The 14,220-nt window shown below is 39.6% G+C and overlaps 1 long non-coding RNA gene across 1 annotated transcript in view; it reads left to right on the forward strand.

Moving 5' to 3' along the window:
* The first annotated feature begins 10,694 nt into the window (after window positions 1-10,694).
* The window catches only part of LOC308634812, a 39,253-nt gene continuing 35,727 nt past the window's right edge, over window positions 10,695-14,220 (forward strand). Inside the window, exon 1 of the long non-coding RNA XR_014019090.1 lies at window positions 10,695-10,754. This is a non-coding gene — a long non-coding RNA (uncharacterized lncRNA). The remainder of the gene's footprint in view (window positions 10,755-14,220) is intronic.

Here is a 14,220-nt window from a genome sequence, read left to right on the forward strand (position 1 = left end):
CTTCTGATAAGTGTCTGTTCAGGTCCTTGGCCCATTTATTGATGGGGTTATTTGTTTTTCTGGTGTTTAGCTTTTTGAGTTCTTTATATACCCTAGAGATTAGTGCTCTATCTGATGTGTGTGAGGGGTAAAGATTTGCTCCCAAGATGTAGGCTCTCTATTCACCTCACAGATTGTTTCTTTTGCTGAGAAGAAACTTTTTAGTTTGAGTCCATCCCATTTATTGCTTCTTGATTTTAATTCTTGCACCACAGGAGTCTTGTTAAGAAAGCTGGGGCCTAATCCCACATGATAGAGATTAGGGGGGCTGGGGATGTGGCTCAAGCGGTAGCGCACTCACCTGGCATGCGTGCAGCCCGGGTTCGATCCTCAGCACCACATACAAACAAAGATGTTGTGTCCGCCGAAAACTAAAAAATAAATATTAAAAAATTCTGTCTCTCTTCTCTCTCTTTAAAAAAAAAACAAAACAAAAAAAGAGATTAGGGCCTACTTTTTCTTCTATTAGACGCAGGGTCTCTGGTTATATTACTAGGTCCTTGATCCATTTTGAGTTGAGTTTTGTGCATGGTGAGAGATAGAGGTTCAATTTCATTTTGTTGCATGTGGATTTCCAGTTTTCCCAGCACCATTTGTTAAAGAGGTTATCTTTTTTCCAATGCATGTTCTTGGCAACTTTGTCTAATATAAGATAATTGTAGTTTCGTGGGTTAGTCTCTGTGTCCTCTATTCTGTACCTCATTTTTTATTTTGAGACAGGGTCTCACTAAGTTGTCCAGGCTAGCCTGGAATTCTCGATCATCCTGCCTCAGCTTCCTGAGTTGCTGGGATCACTGGCATGCACCACTGCACCCTGCTCCCAACCAACTTCTTACACTGGTTCTGCCACTCAACTCTCCCAGTTCTCCATTCTATGATTATTTGACTCCATCAGTGCTATGGCTTTCATTCACACTGCTACACAGGATTGCTCTTGTCAAAGGCGTTCATATTTTTTATCACAAAATAAAACATGTATGACTCCACACTTCTAATTAAAATTTAGCATCATTGAACAATAGAGAACAATTTTCTGTTATCTGGACTCAATTTACTTTTTTCATGGAGAGCACAATTACCTGCCACTCTTTTTTTATTCCACGTTAATTTTAAAAAGGGTTGTCATTCCTGAGGTTTTATCATGAGCCCTCTTCAATTTTTGCTTTAAATATCCTCTCTTGTTGTGTCAACCTTTCCAATGCTCTAGTTGCCATCTATAGTCTGATGCTTCTCAAACCTAAATTTCTAGCCTAGATAGCACTTCCTTAGCTCCAGGAACATACAAACATTCCATGGCATACTCCAGGTCTCTTGATCATCTCACAGGAGTACTCAATCCAACAGGTCCAAAATCGAAATCATTTTCACCCTCCTCAAAACTACTCTTTCCATGATCTTCACACTCAGACACCTGAGTGTACTTTTGCCTTCCTTTTATCCACTTCCATCCCCATCTGACCAATATCTTCCATCCCCCATTGCCATCCACTCCTATCGGATTTCCCTGAATACATTGCTTTTCCTGCCGTACCCAATCCATGGTCCACTCCCCTATGCACATACATACAAAATCTATTCATCACAGTAAATCCAGAATGACCTTTCTATATTGAGTGTATTCACTTCCAATGAGTACCCCCATCACCTGTAGGATAAAATCTCAGCTCTTAACTTGGGCGAAAAGGACCTTACTGATCCGGAACCTACTTATCAAACCTCCTTTCCTGCTCTCCTCAACCCTGCTCCTGGCCTAACCCTTCACTCCTTTTCTCGCTTCTGCCTTCTCAATTATGCACAATCTCATTCACCCTGACATGGAAATTGAACATGTTATCTTTGAAGTTAAACTGCCCAGCTGTTCTGCCACTCAAATGTGTGACCTTGAACAATTTATATAACCTCTGTGTGCTTCAGTTTTCTTAACTGTAAAATTAGAATAATAATAGTATTGACCACATAAAATTATATTGTGCAAATAAGCTGGGAGAACATACACATCGTGCCTAGCACACAATAAAGCCTCAATGAGGATTTATTGTTACACTTTTTTGTTTGTTTGTTTTTTTACTGAGAAGGAAACCCAGGGGCCCCCTACCACTGAGCTACATCTTCATTCCTTTTTATTTTTTTAGTTTTGAGACGAGGTCTCACTGAGTTGTTCAGGCTGGCCTGGAACTTGCCATCCTCCTGCCTCAGCCTCCCGAGTTGCTGGGATTACAGGTGTATGCGCTGCACCCATTACATTTGTGTGCTTTTATTATCACTCTCCAGTCACGTTACTATTTCTAGTTCTAAAGTGTGTTCTTTCCCTTCTTTCTGAGCCTTTCGTAAGGTTGTTTCCATAGCCTACAACATTTTTCTCCTCCCAATCCTGTCCCATGCCAACCTCTGCCCTTTACCCAGCAAGCCTCTGCTCATACTTCAGGCCTACTTCCTCCTGGGAGACTCCCTTCTGTACCTCCATATTCCTTCTGTTATGGTATTATCACTCTAAATCATCATTTCCTGGGCTGGGGATGTGGCTCAAGTGGTAACACGCCCGCCTGACATGCACGGGGCACTGGGTTCGATCCTCAGCACCACATAAAAATAAAAAATAAAGATGTGTGTCCGCCGAAAACTGAAAAATAAATGTTAAAAAATTCTCTCTCTCTTTAAAAAAAAATAAAAATAAATCATCATTTCCTGTTTATTTATTTGCACCTCCACTAGATTAGAAGGTCTGTGAGAATATGGGTCAGATCTTTCTGGCTCATTCTTTCCATACTATAGGCAAAATCAAGTATCTTTAAAATTCCTCTGCTGAACTCCTAACAGGATATAACTATACTTGGTGACAAGGTCTTGTTTAAATTTAAATTAGGTCTTTAGGGTGGGCTCAATGGAATTGGTGTCGTTATAAGAAGAGAAAATTTGGACACAGAAGAAAGACAGGAGAAGAAGATGACCATGTACAAGGTATGGAGAAGAAATCAACCCAGCCATCACCTGATCTTGTTGGCCACAAGTTCAAGGCCAGCCTGGGAAACTTAGTGAGATCCTATCTCAAAATTAAAAATAAAAAAGGGCTGAAGGTACAGCTCAGTGGTAGAGCATTTCTGGGTTCAATACCCAGTACTGGTGGTGGTGATGGGGAGGTTGCATGATACCCTGCAAACAAGAGGAGCTTAAAAATATTTGTTTCCTGAAAATGAATCATCCTATGTTACTCCGACCCTACAAGGAAATGTTCCAATCAATTGAAGCAATAGTAACTAGCCAAGCCATCTTTCTCAGACCAAAGATACTGCAGAAATGTGATTCAACCAAATTCTAAATAGAAATAGCATGTTTCCAATACTTGCAAATCATTTCCCTTTCCTTCTTTTAGAAACAGATGGCAGGAAATCTTAAAAAGAATCTTAAAAGTTGTTTCGTAAAATAGAGCAAAAGGGAACTTTTTTTTTCCTCCTTTAGTACCAGGGATTGAATTGAGGGGTACTTAACCGCTAAGCCACATCGCCAGCCCTCTTTTGTATTTTATTTAGACAAAAGGTTTCACTGAGTTACTTAGGGCCTCCCCTAAGTTGCTAAGGCTAGCTTTGAACTGGTGGCCTTCCTGCCTCAGCCTCCCAAGCCCCTGGGATTTCAGGCATGTGCCACTGACCCCAACAAAAGGGAACATTTATAATACCTATACAGAACAAATTTGCTCCTGATTGACTTCACTATTTTTATTTTATTTTGTTAAAAGGAGCAAGTACTTGGGACATTCAACCACTGAGCTACATCCCCAGTCCTTTTTATTTTTTATTTTGAGACAAGTTCTCACTAAATCACTGAGGCTGGGCTTGAATTTGTGATCCTCTTGCCTCAGCCCCCTAGGTGGCTGGGATTCCAAGCTTGTGCCACCCCTTCTAGCCTCATCAAACTTTCTTGAGGAAACAACTTTCATTCTCTTTAACCTTCTCCTGTTAGACTGAAGACAACCTGAAGCAGAAAACTACATAAAATTATTCCTCTATTTTTATTATGCTGGCATGTTCACATGTAAAACTCATTTACTCTCTCTAGAGAAAAAAACGAAACTTCCTAAAATGTGCACATTCATTTGAATGAAATATCTGCTGAAAATTAGAATGAGTTGAAACTCAAAATCTTCAATGAAACAGTTTTATATTGCTTCTCATTCAGTTTAAAATTCTCAATCATCTAAGATTTCTGTGAAGGCAATATTGAAGAAAATGGTTTAAAAAAAAAGAGTGAATGTGTAAAATCAATTTCTAGACAACATTGAAAACTTAGTTTCCCAATCTTGGAATGTTATAATAGTTTCGAAAAACTGAAAATATTTTCTTCTATCAGAAGCATTGTTGGTTGTGTGATGGTGGGGGTATTTGTGGGAGGGGGTGAAAAACCATGGATTTTGGTATTTTATATACTTGAGTTTACCCCATGGTGTAGTTGTGTGGCTTTGATCAGATCATCTCTCTGAGCCTTGATTTCCTCTTCTGTAAAATGAGTGCAATATTACTTAACTCATAAGATTAAGGGGTTTAATAAAATGCTGGGTGTGGTGGCACATAGATTGTCAAACCAGGAAGCTGGGGTAGGAGGATTACAAATTCAAGGTGAGCCTTGGTAACTTAGCCAGACTCTGTCTCAAAATAAAATTTAAAAGGGCTGATGGTATAGCTCAGGGGCAGAGCACCCCCAGGGGATTCATTCTTATACTGGGATGTCAGGGGAGACTTAATAAGATAAGATTCATAAAGCAGCACCATAAGACCTGATGTATAATGGATAGTTAATGAATACTAATCTTCTTTCCCTGCTTTTCTTAATAAACAGAAAATAGAATGTCTCTTAAACTCATTAAGGAATTTCGGTCATTCTGTCTGGCTTCATGCTTCCATCCTCTGTAACTTGAGGAAAATCTCCTGAGATACAGCAACAGCTTACCCAGTACTTCAAAGTCCAGCCCCAGTGATGATGATGATGATGATGGTGACTTGGGCACAATGGCTGAAGTTTCACTTTTTTTTTTTTTTAACCATGAATGGAACCCAGAAGCTCTTAACCACTGAGCTATATCCCCAGCCCTTTTTATTTTTTGAGACAGGATCTTGCTAAATTGCTTAGGGCTTTGCTAATTTGCTGGGTTGGCTTTGAACTTGTGATCCTCTTACCTCAAGCTCCCAAGTCCTGGTACCACCATGCCGGGCTGGTCTTTCTTTTTTTGAGACAAGTTCTCACTATGTTGCCAAGGCTGACCTTCAACCCCTGGACTCAAGTGGTCCATCTGCCTCAGCTGGGACCACAGGTGTCCACCACCATGTGCGAACCAAGTTTTACATTTTTAAATTCTGTCTTTGGGTATTTAGGTTTGTCAACCTCCCACACAATGCCTGACACATACTGAGTACTGTTCGAATAATACTCACTTCACTTCCTTATTATTCACTAAACAGCCTTTTCAAACACATCACTAAACATTTGTTCTATTTGTTCTATTTGATGAGAAAAAGAGGACGCTTCTGAGTGCATTCTCCATCTTATTAACGGAGGACCAGCGCCACCTGGTGGGACACATGAGAACTGCACCTCTAGATGCAGGTGGTGCTGCTGTCAAACTTACAATTGGTTTAGATGGCAGGAGGCAAATCAGTTCCTTAAAGCTCTAATAGCTTGCAGTCCCCTAAAGCATTGGAACAAGGGTTGCGCGCTGCCCTAACCTCCTTTAGTGCTTCCAGGGAGCAGCCACTAGAGTGGTTTGGGGACATGGTACAAAGCCGAAGAAGAGGAGGAAGGGAGTAGTGAGGTTAAAAAACTGTCACACCACAGAATAATCTCTCTTAGGGAGAGTTCTGAATTTTGAGGCAAGAAATATTTTGCTAAGTTGCTTGGGGAGAAGGTAGGGCCTCAAGGGCCTGCTCAAACATCTAAATATATGAGCTAAATGGTTTTGCAAGAAGTAAGGAAGGCACTTTTGCTTTTGAGAAGGAGGGAAATGTGGAGGAGAGGAAAAAGGTTAGGCCTATAGGATCAGAGAAGGTTCTACTCTCTTTCCCAGCTCTTCCCCAGGTCCTCAGAAAAGTCTATGGCATCCAGAGACACCTGGTGTAAATTGGTTTCTTGCAGAAAGAGTAAAAGGAGAACAGCAGGGGACCCATCTAACATGTGGGTTCCTTTTGGAAGTTTCATCTCCCCAGCTTCACTGTCTTCCTATGAGAGAGAGTATGTGTGTGTGTGTGTGTGTGTGTGTGTGTGTGTGTGTGTGTTTGAATCCAGGGATGCTCTATTACTGAGCGACAGGGTCTTGATAAGTTGCCCAGGCTGTCCTTGAACTTGCAATCCTCCTTCCTCAGCCTCCTGAATTGCTGGGATTACAGGTGTGTGCCATCATACCTGGCCCACCCGCCCTCTTTCCAACCTGTGAAGTGATGGGTGATGGTAAGGAGGCACAAACACTTCATCAATTTGTCTGACCTCTCAACCTCTTCGCCATCAAGTTCCATCACTATATTATTAACCAAAGAGCAGTCCTTCACTTCTACATATCTAACTATCCAAAAGCATAACAACAAAGTTGTGAGACAGGTGTGAGAATTATCATCCCATCTCAGGGAGAAATGAATTGAAGCATCATTATGTGATGTGCCAAAACAACGCTCTGAATTTAGCATTGGTGCCATCTGAACTTCTGCCAGAGAAAAACATCTAATCACAGTGATTGAGCAGAGTGCTTCTCTCCTGCTATGATGATGCCGAACTTAATCAAAAAGCATTTATTAAATACTTAATTACATGCAGTGCAGTGCTAGATGCCCACAGAGAGAACTGTGTGCACCAGGTCCCTCCTCTCTAGCAGTTTACAATAGAGAGAAGTGGGAGGCCTGTGGGGCGGGAGGGGGGAGACAGGAAGGAAGCCAGAATTTCATTAGTTCCGTAGGGTGTGCCAATCTCGCTTAGAGTAAAAGATTCAATCCTTGCTGTCCCCTTGTAAGTATCACTTTGTCCACTTTGCGGATAAGGAAAGTGAGGCTCATGGAGAATTATAGAATTGGAGTTCAAGTTGAGTTTCACGACTCCAAAGCTCTTCCCTCAACACCACATTGTCTTGGAAAGGAGGACAGGCTGACATAGTGAGATGAGCTCAGCATAAAAGGACTCTTAAACCGTGCATGATGGCATACTCCTATAATCCCAGTGGCTCAGGAGGCTGAGGCAGGAGGATCTCAAGTTCAAGGCCAGCTTCAGCAACTTAACAAGGCTCCAAGTGACTAAGTGAGACCCTATCTCAAAACAAAAAATAAAAAAGGCTGGGTATGTGGCTCAGGGGTTAAGCACATAAATTCCCAAAATTTTATTTAACATTTGTAATTCAAACATCAACCATGTGTCAGCCAAGTGGACTAAGAGGTATTCAGAAGATGGTGGGATGAGATGGACGTCCTTACCCAAGTCCTAGGTTCAATCCCTGGTATAAAAAAAAAAAAAAATCTTAAAACAATAAGACAATTTCTAAGTATTGAGAGATGGAAGGCAGAGATATGTATATCATATAATTTGAGATCAAAGAAAAGTAGGCCCTGTGGACATTTTGAAAAGAACTTTTTTACTTCATCCCTAAAATTGCAGCTGAATTTGTTTTGCTCAAGACATAACAGGTTTGAGGTGAACGTAAACTGGTGGCCTGAGAAGCAGTTGTCCCTTCTGCCCTAAGGTTGCCATTGAAGTTTCCAGTAGTAAATCCGGTGGTGGGATAAGAGAAGTAAGGCAGTAAAACTAAGGCAAAAATCACAGTAACCCTGCACAAACTACACCTTTGCTGTTGTTGGGGGCCTGGTAAGGTCCCAAGAGGACACTGTCACTCTGCCTGGCCTCAATGTAACACTCACTGTCAGAATGTTGTGTCTGAGTTTGTGTTTGGCACCTGTCCTGCCTGGCCTTGGGCACACTAGAGTATTTATTGTCCTGTGTCCCTTACCAGTGCCTTTCACGTGGCTCTTAGGATTGGCAGTGTGATGTAATTGATGAAGGACGGAGACCACTGTGTTCAAAGCCTCCTGAACCTTTCCACACTGTTCCACACTGTGCTCATCTTTTACAAGGGCCCTTTTCCGTTCTTCTACCATTTCTTTCATCTCTCTTCCTCCTCCCTCTCTCTCTCTTTCTAATCTATTCATCTGACTCATTTATCCCATTCCTTACCTTCCCTCAATATTTTATTTGTATACCTTTGCCTTCATTTCTCTTCCAGTCTAGTTCAACTGCTGTTGGTTGTGTGTGCATTGCTGTGATGGATACACTGTACAGGGCCTAACGTTTAGTTGAGAGAATAAGACATAACCCTGAGATTTCTTTTTCTTTTTCTTTCTTTCTTTTTTTTTTTTTTTTTTTTGTGTGTGTGTGGGGGGGGGGGGGTGCTGGGCATTGAACCCAGGGCCTTGTGATGCAAGGTAAGCACTTTGCCAACTAAACTATATCCCCAGCCCCAACCACGAAACTCTTTTTTTTTTTTTAAAGAGAGAGAGAGAGAGAATTTTAACATTTATTTTTTAGTTTTCGGTGGACACAACATCTTTGTTGGTATGTGGTGCTGAGGATCGAACCCGGGCCGCACGCATGCCAGGCGAGCGCGCTATGGCTTGAGCCACATCCCCAGCCCCTAACCACGAAACTCTTAATGATTAGGAAATAATTATTATTGGGGAGTTTCTGACAGAAGCATGTTGTGAACTTGGATCTAAAGCAATGAGAAAGGCTTTTATTTTCTTTTTGCCCTTCTAAACTTGAAATCTCTGAATTTAACTTTGCTAATTTCTCACTCGTTAAACGATAAAGGTCAGTTAAAATGTATAAAATATGAGGGGGGGAAAACACTTTAAATTTTTTCTTGGTTGTTGCTTTCGAATGCCTGCAGACAGGCTGCTATTAGGAAAGAAGAGGGAGGTGGCATGTTGCAACTAGCTGCTGGGAACACGTGACAGGCATTTTTTCTGATGGACAGGTTGGGTGATTCTCAAGTCACAGCCTGCCCAGCGCTGAGGAAATCTTTCCTCACCAATTCGTTTTTGTCCAGAGTCCCTAAGGATTCCTCGCCATATTCCTATCTATTTTTTCTGTTAGAGTTCTCAAAATTTTATTTAACATTTGTAATTCAAGCATCAACCATGTGTCAGCCAAGTGGACTAAGAGGTATTCAGAAGATGGTGGGATGAGATGGACGTCCTTACCCAAGGTATGTGTATGATTGCACAAATGGTGTGACCCTACTTCAACTAGAGAAGTGAAAAATAGTGCTCTATTTACATACAATGAATTGAAGAGCATTCTGCTGTCATGTATAACTGATTAGAACAAATGAAAAAAATGTATGCAGGTATTTAAGTCATTTTTTCCCCTTTTTGTTTGTTTTGGCTCCTTTCCAACTGCTTAAAGAAAGACAACTTACTCTTTTAAATATATCTTCTCTTTTTGTTGTTGGATATTTATGTTTCAAAGAAATTTTCCCACAAACTTTCCAAAGCACAATTTCTTTCAAATGATTTTTAATTTTAAAATGATGTACCTGTTCTAGAACAACACTCCACATATTTTCCAAGAGGCATAAAGTGTGCATGAATAAGAAAGTAAAAAAAAAAAATGTTTGTTTATAGCACTGATAGAAATATCAAGTAACACCGGGAGCAGTGGCGCACGCCTATAATCCCAGAGCCTTGGAAGGCTGTCTGAGACAGGAGGACCAAAAGTTCAAAGCCAGCCTCAGCAAAAATGAGGCACTAAGCAACTAAGTGAGACCCTGTCTCTAAATAAAATACAAAATAAGGCTGGGGATGTGGCTCAGTGGTTGAGTGCCCCTGAGTTCAATCTCTGGTATCAAAACAAAACAAAACAAACAAACAAAATCAAGTAACTGAAAGCAACCTAAATATCCAATATCTGTGGACTGGTTAAACTATACTCGTATTAAGAACACTAGGCTGGGGATATAGATCAGTGGTAATTCGCTTGCTTAGCATGTGTGAGGACTTGGATTTGACCCCCAGGACCAAAATAGAGAAGAAAAAGGAAAGGGGGGGAAAAACGGCAATTTTTAAAAATGAGGTAAACCTGTGAGGAGTGTGTGTGTGTGTGTGTGTGTGTGTGCGCAAAAAAAAGAAAAAAATGAAAAGGAAATAGCTCCAGCTCCATAATACAGCAAAATAGTTATGATATAATTTTATATGAATTGTAGAAACAAAATATTTTAACATGTAACTATATATATTATAATATACAAAGAAAATCTGGAGAGACACAACAAACTGCTTAATGTATAGTCATGAGATTTATAGGATTTTTTTTTTTTTTTTTTTTGGTACTGGGGGTTGAACCCAGGGGCATTTTGTCTCTGAGCTACATCCCCACCTTTTTTTATTTTTTATTTTGAGACAGAGTCTCACTGAGTTGTTTAGGGGTGGCCTCAGATTTTTTCTACCTCAGCATCCCAAGTTGCTGGAATTAAAGGCATGCACCATTGCATCCACCCATTTGCATAATTTAAAATTAAAGCTAGGCATGGTGGTAATCCTGTGATCCCAGCAACTTGGGAAGCTGAGGTAGGAAGATTTTTTTTTTTTTTTTTGAAGAGAGAGTGAGAGAGGAGAGAGAGAGAATTTTTAATATTTATTTTTTAGTTCTCGGCGGACACAACATCTTTGTTGGTATGTGGTGCTGAGGATTGAACCCGGGCCGCACGCATGCCAGGCGAGCATGCTACCACTTGAGCCACATCCCCAGCCCCTGAGGTAGGAAGATTGCAAGTTCAAGGTCAGCCAGCCTCAGCAACTTAGTGAAGCCCTACAAGACTCAGTGAGAACTTCTCTCAAAATAAAATATAAAAAGGGCTGGGAATTTGGTTCAGTGGTTAAGCACTCCTGGGTTCAATCCCTAGTGCCAATACATACATACATATATACATACTAAGTGTAATAAGTAAAAATTAAAAAGGGCTGAAAATGTATCTTGTGATAGGGTGTCCTGGGTTCAATCCCCAGTTGAAAAAAACAAACAAACAAAAAAACTTTTTTTAGGTAAGTTTGAAAAACCCACATGTGGTTTAAAAAAAATAGAATACACAAAAAGTTAAACTGAAAGGAAAACATTCTTCATTTCCAGACCTATAGAGTAGAAGTAACTATTAATGGTTTTTGTATAGTCTTACAAGAAATTTGCACAAATATTCAAAAGCATATATCTGAATAGTTTTTACCCTACACACACAATATTGAAAACTAATTTTTTAAGCTATATCTTCCTGCAGTAACATACAGATTAGGGCATATGCATTTTCAATCATGAAAAAAATGAAGTGACTGACACTTTGGTAAATATAATTTCCTTACAGGGCTACACTTATTTAAATTGCTTTACCAAATATAAATAAATAAATAAATTGCTTTAACAGAGTTGGAAATGTAGCTTAGTGTAGAAAGTGTGCTTAGCATGTGCAAGGTCCTGGGTTTGATCTCTAGCACCACTAATTGAATAAGGAAATAAATTGCTTTAACAATCACTAAAGCATTATGTGGCTGAGATTTTAGTAATGACATTACCTGTTGATGGCTAAATCTTAATTCCCTATATATACCACCTGTGCCTGAAGTGCCATACATTTGGGAAGGGGTGTTTGCCCATAACCTGTTGTGGTGTTTGTGTTTGTTTGTTTAATGCTTAAGCACAAGCTTTATCAGGGAGCTACATCTACAGCCCCTAACCTGTTGCTTCTGCTTGTATTCCCTGAGAATTAGTCCCAGTGACTTTTAGTAACATTGTTTCCCTTCTAACATTTTTGACCTTGACATAGTAAACATGAAACTGCACCTATTCTTTTTATACCACTTATTCTTTCATGGCAGTCCCAAACAAATGATAAGATGGATCATGTTCCCTCTCTTCCTTTTAAAGGACCACTCTTGATTCCCAGAGAACATTCTTTCTCTCACTCAGCTTCTTTCCTAGAGGTCCAAGTTTCCTACTGAAGCACACCTCCTAGATTCAATCCTAAGTTTCTGTGTTTTTCTTAAAGCTTTTAAAGACATTTTGAGGCCTGATACTTCACATATTTGGCATCTATCTGAAAATAAATTATCTTTGGAAATCTTAGCAAATTTGGTTTTTTTTCACTCCTAAATTAGTCAGTGAGACAAAAATAAAATTATGTTCCACATCTAGAACACAAAGGATATGTCACTACAAAAAGTTTAAGCCTATCTTCTGATTATTTCTGATATAGGGAAATCCTCCCATGAAAATGTTAAAGCCTGGTGTTTAGCATTCAAGTAGAATCAGGAGTGAGCAGAGATTAAATAAGGTCAGACTTTTGTCTAATTCTCATGTGTTAAAGACTTGGTTTCTAGCTGGTGGCACTACTGGGAGTGGGAGAGACTTTAGGAGGCAGGGCCTGGGTCACTGAATATATGCACTGGGGACCCCCGACTCCTCTCCCTGCCCCTTCCTGGCTGCCATGAAAGAGTGGCTTTTCTTCATCATGCCATGATGCTCTGCCTTACCATAGGCCCAGAAACAACAAAACCCAAGTGACCATAGACTGAAACCTCTGAAAAGGTGAACCAAAATAAACTTTTACATTGATTTTCTTAGGTGTTTTGACACAGTGATGGAGAACCGAACAACACAGCTCCTGTAATTACTAAACAATAGGTTTGATTTTCATGAAGGTCACAACTTTGATTTTCATCCTGAGTTTCTGTTTTTTTCCTGAAATTTTTAAAGAACATTATTGTTTGGGCCTGATACTTCACATATTTGATACTTCTCTGAAGATAAATTATTTTAAAAATTTTTAGCAAATTTGTACTTTCACTCCCAAATTAGTGAAGCAAAAATAAAAATTGCCTTCGAAAACAAATGCATTTGTAAATGTCAGGATTTGAGATCACATGAACTTTAGGAGAAAACAAGTCACTAATGAGGGAGGAAGGACTGGATAAAGCCTGAAATTTTAGGTCCCAAGAATCATTAACAAGAGTCCTTTGTCACACAAACTTGAAATATTTGGTTACAACTCAATTCTATTTACAGTACACAGTGCTATGAAAGGCACAAACCTTTATAGAATAAATAAATGGAAACTGTGGACTATTTCCAATTGTTCTCAATATCATTAAGTTTCTATATAGAAAAACTATTTTCAAGGGTGGGGGTGGGGGGAGTCTCTGCGTGTTCTGAGACTTAGCCACAAAGCATTATCCTGAGCCAGAATGTATTTGTTACTGAAGGGGGTAAAGGGAAGCTTGGAGAACTGTAGGAAAATCTACCTAGGGCCTATTCACTCTAAATTTTTATTTATTAATTTGTTTATCTATTCATTCATTCATTCATTCATTTTTATGCTGGGAATCAAACTGAGCGTCTTGTGCATGCTAAGCACATCTTCTACCCACTGCAATCTAAAATTTGACTTAAAAGGCAAGTTAAACCAAGAAATAAGTATGCACACAAATGGGATGCAATGGCTCATGCCTGTAACCTCAATTAGTTAGGAGTCTGAGTTAGGAGGAGCGCAAGTTTGAGTCTAGCCTCAGCAATTTAGCAAGACCTTCTTTCAAAATTTAAAAACCAACAACAAAAAAACAGGGCTGGGGATGTAGCTTAAAGGTAGAGCACCCCTAGGTTAAATCCCTAGTACCACACACACGCACAACACACACACACACACACACACACACACACACAAAGAAAAATAGAAAGAAAAAGAAAATAAATTTTAAAGGCCTGTTAACATCAATATCTGGAGCTAAACAGATTCTACTTTAAAATTAATAATAAATATCAGTTAAGCACCTATATTAATATGATATTTGATAGTAGGTATAGTAGGCTAAATAACAGAAGTTGCATTGAATTAAGGATACATTTTATTTTGATGTTGGAAAAAAACCAGTGACCTGAGCTGAAGATCTAACTCATTTGTAGAGTGCTTGCCCAGAGTGTACAAGGCGCTGGGTTCAATTCCCAGCACTTGGGGGAAAAAGTTAATGAGCTATTTTTTAATATTTTAATATTTATAATCAGGCCCAATCACTGTGCCTTGAACAGTACTGATAGTAACAGCACTTGAAGAATAGACAGGATTTCACATTCAAAACATTTAATCCTGAACCGTTTGATTGCAAAACAGGTTCTCTAGTTCTC

This window comes from Spermophilus citellus, assembly GCF_964194105.1.
Source record: "Spermophilus citellus genome assembly, chromosome: 16".
In the NCBI taxonomy this organism is placed as follows: domain Eukaryota; kingdom Metazoa; phylum Chordata; class Mammalia; order Rodentia; family Sciuridae; genus Spermophilus; species Spermophilus citellus.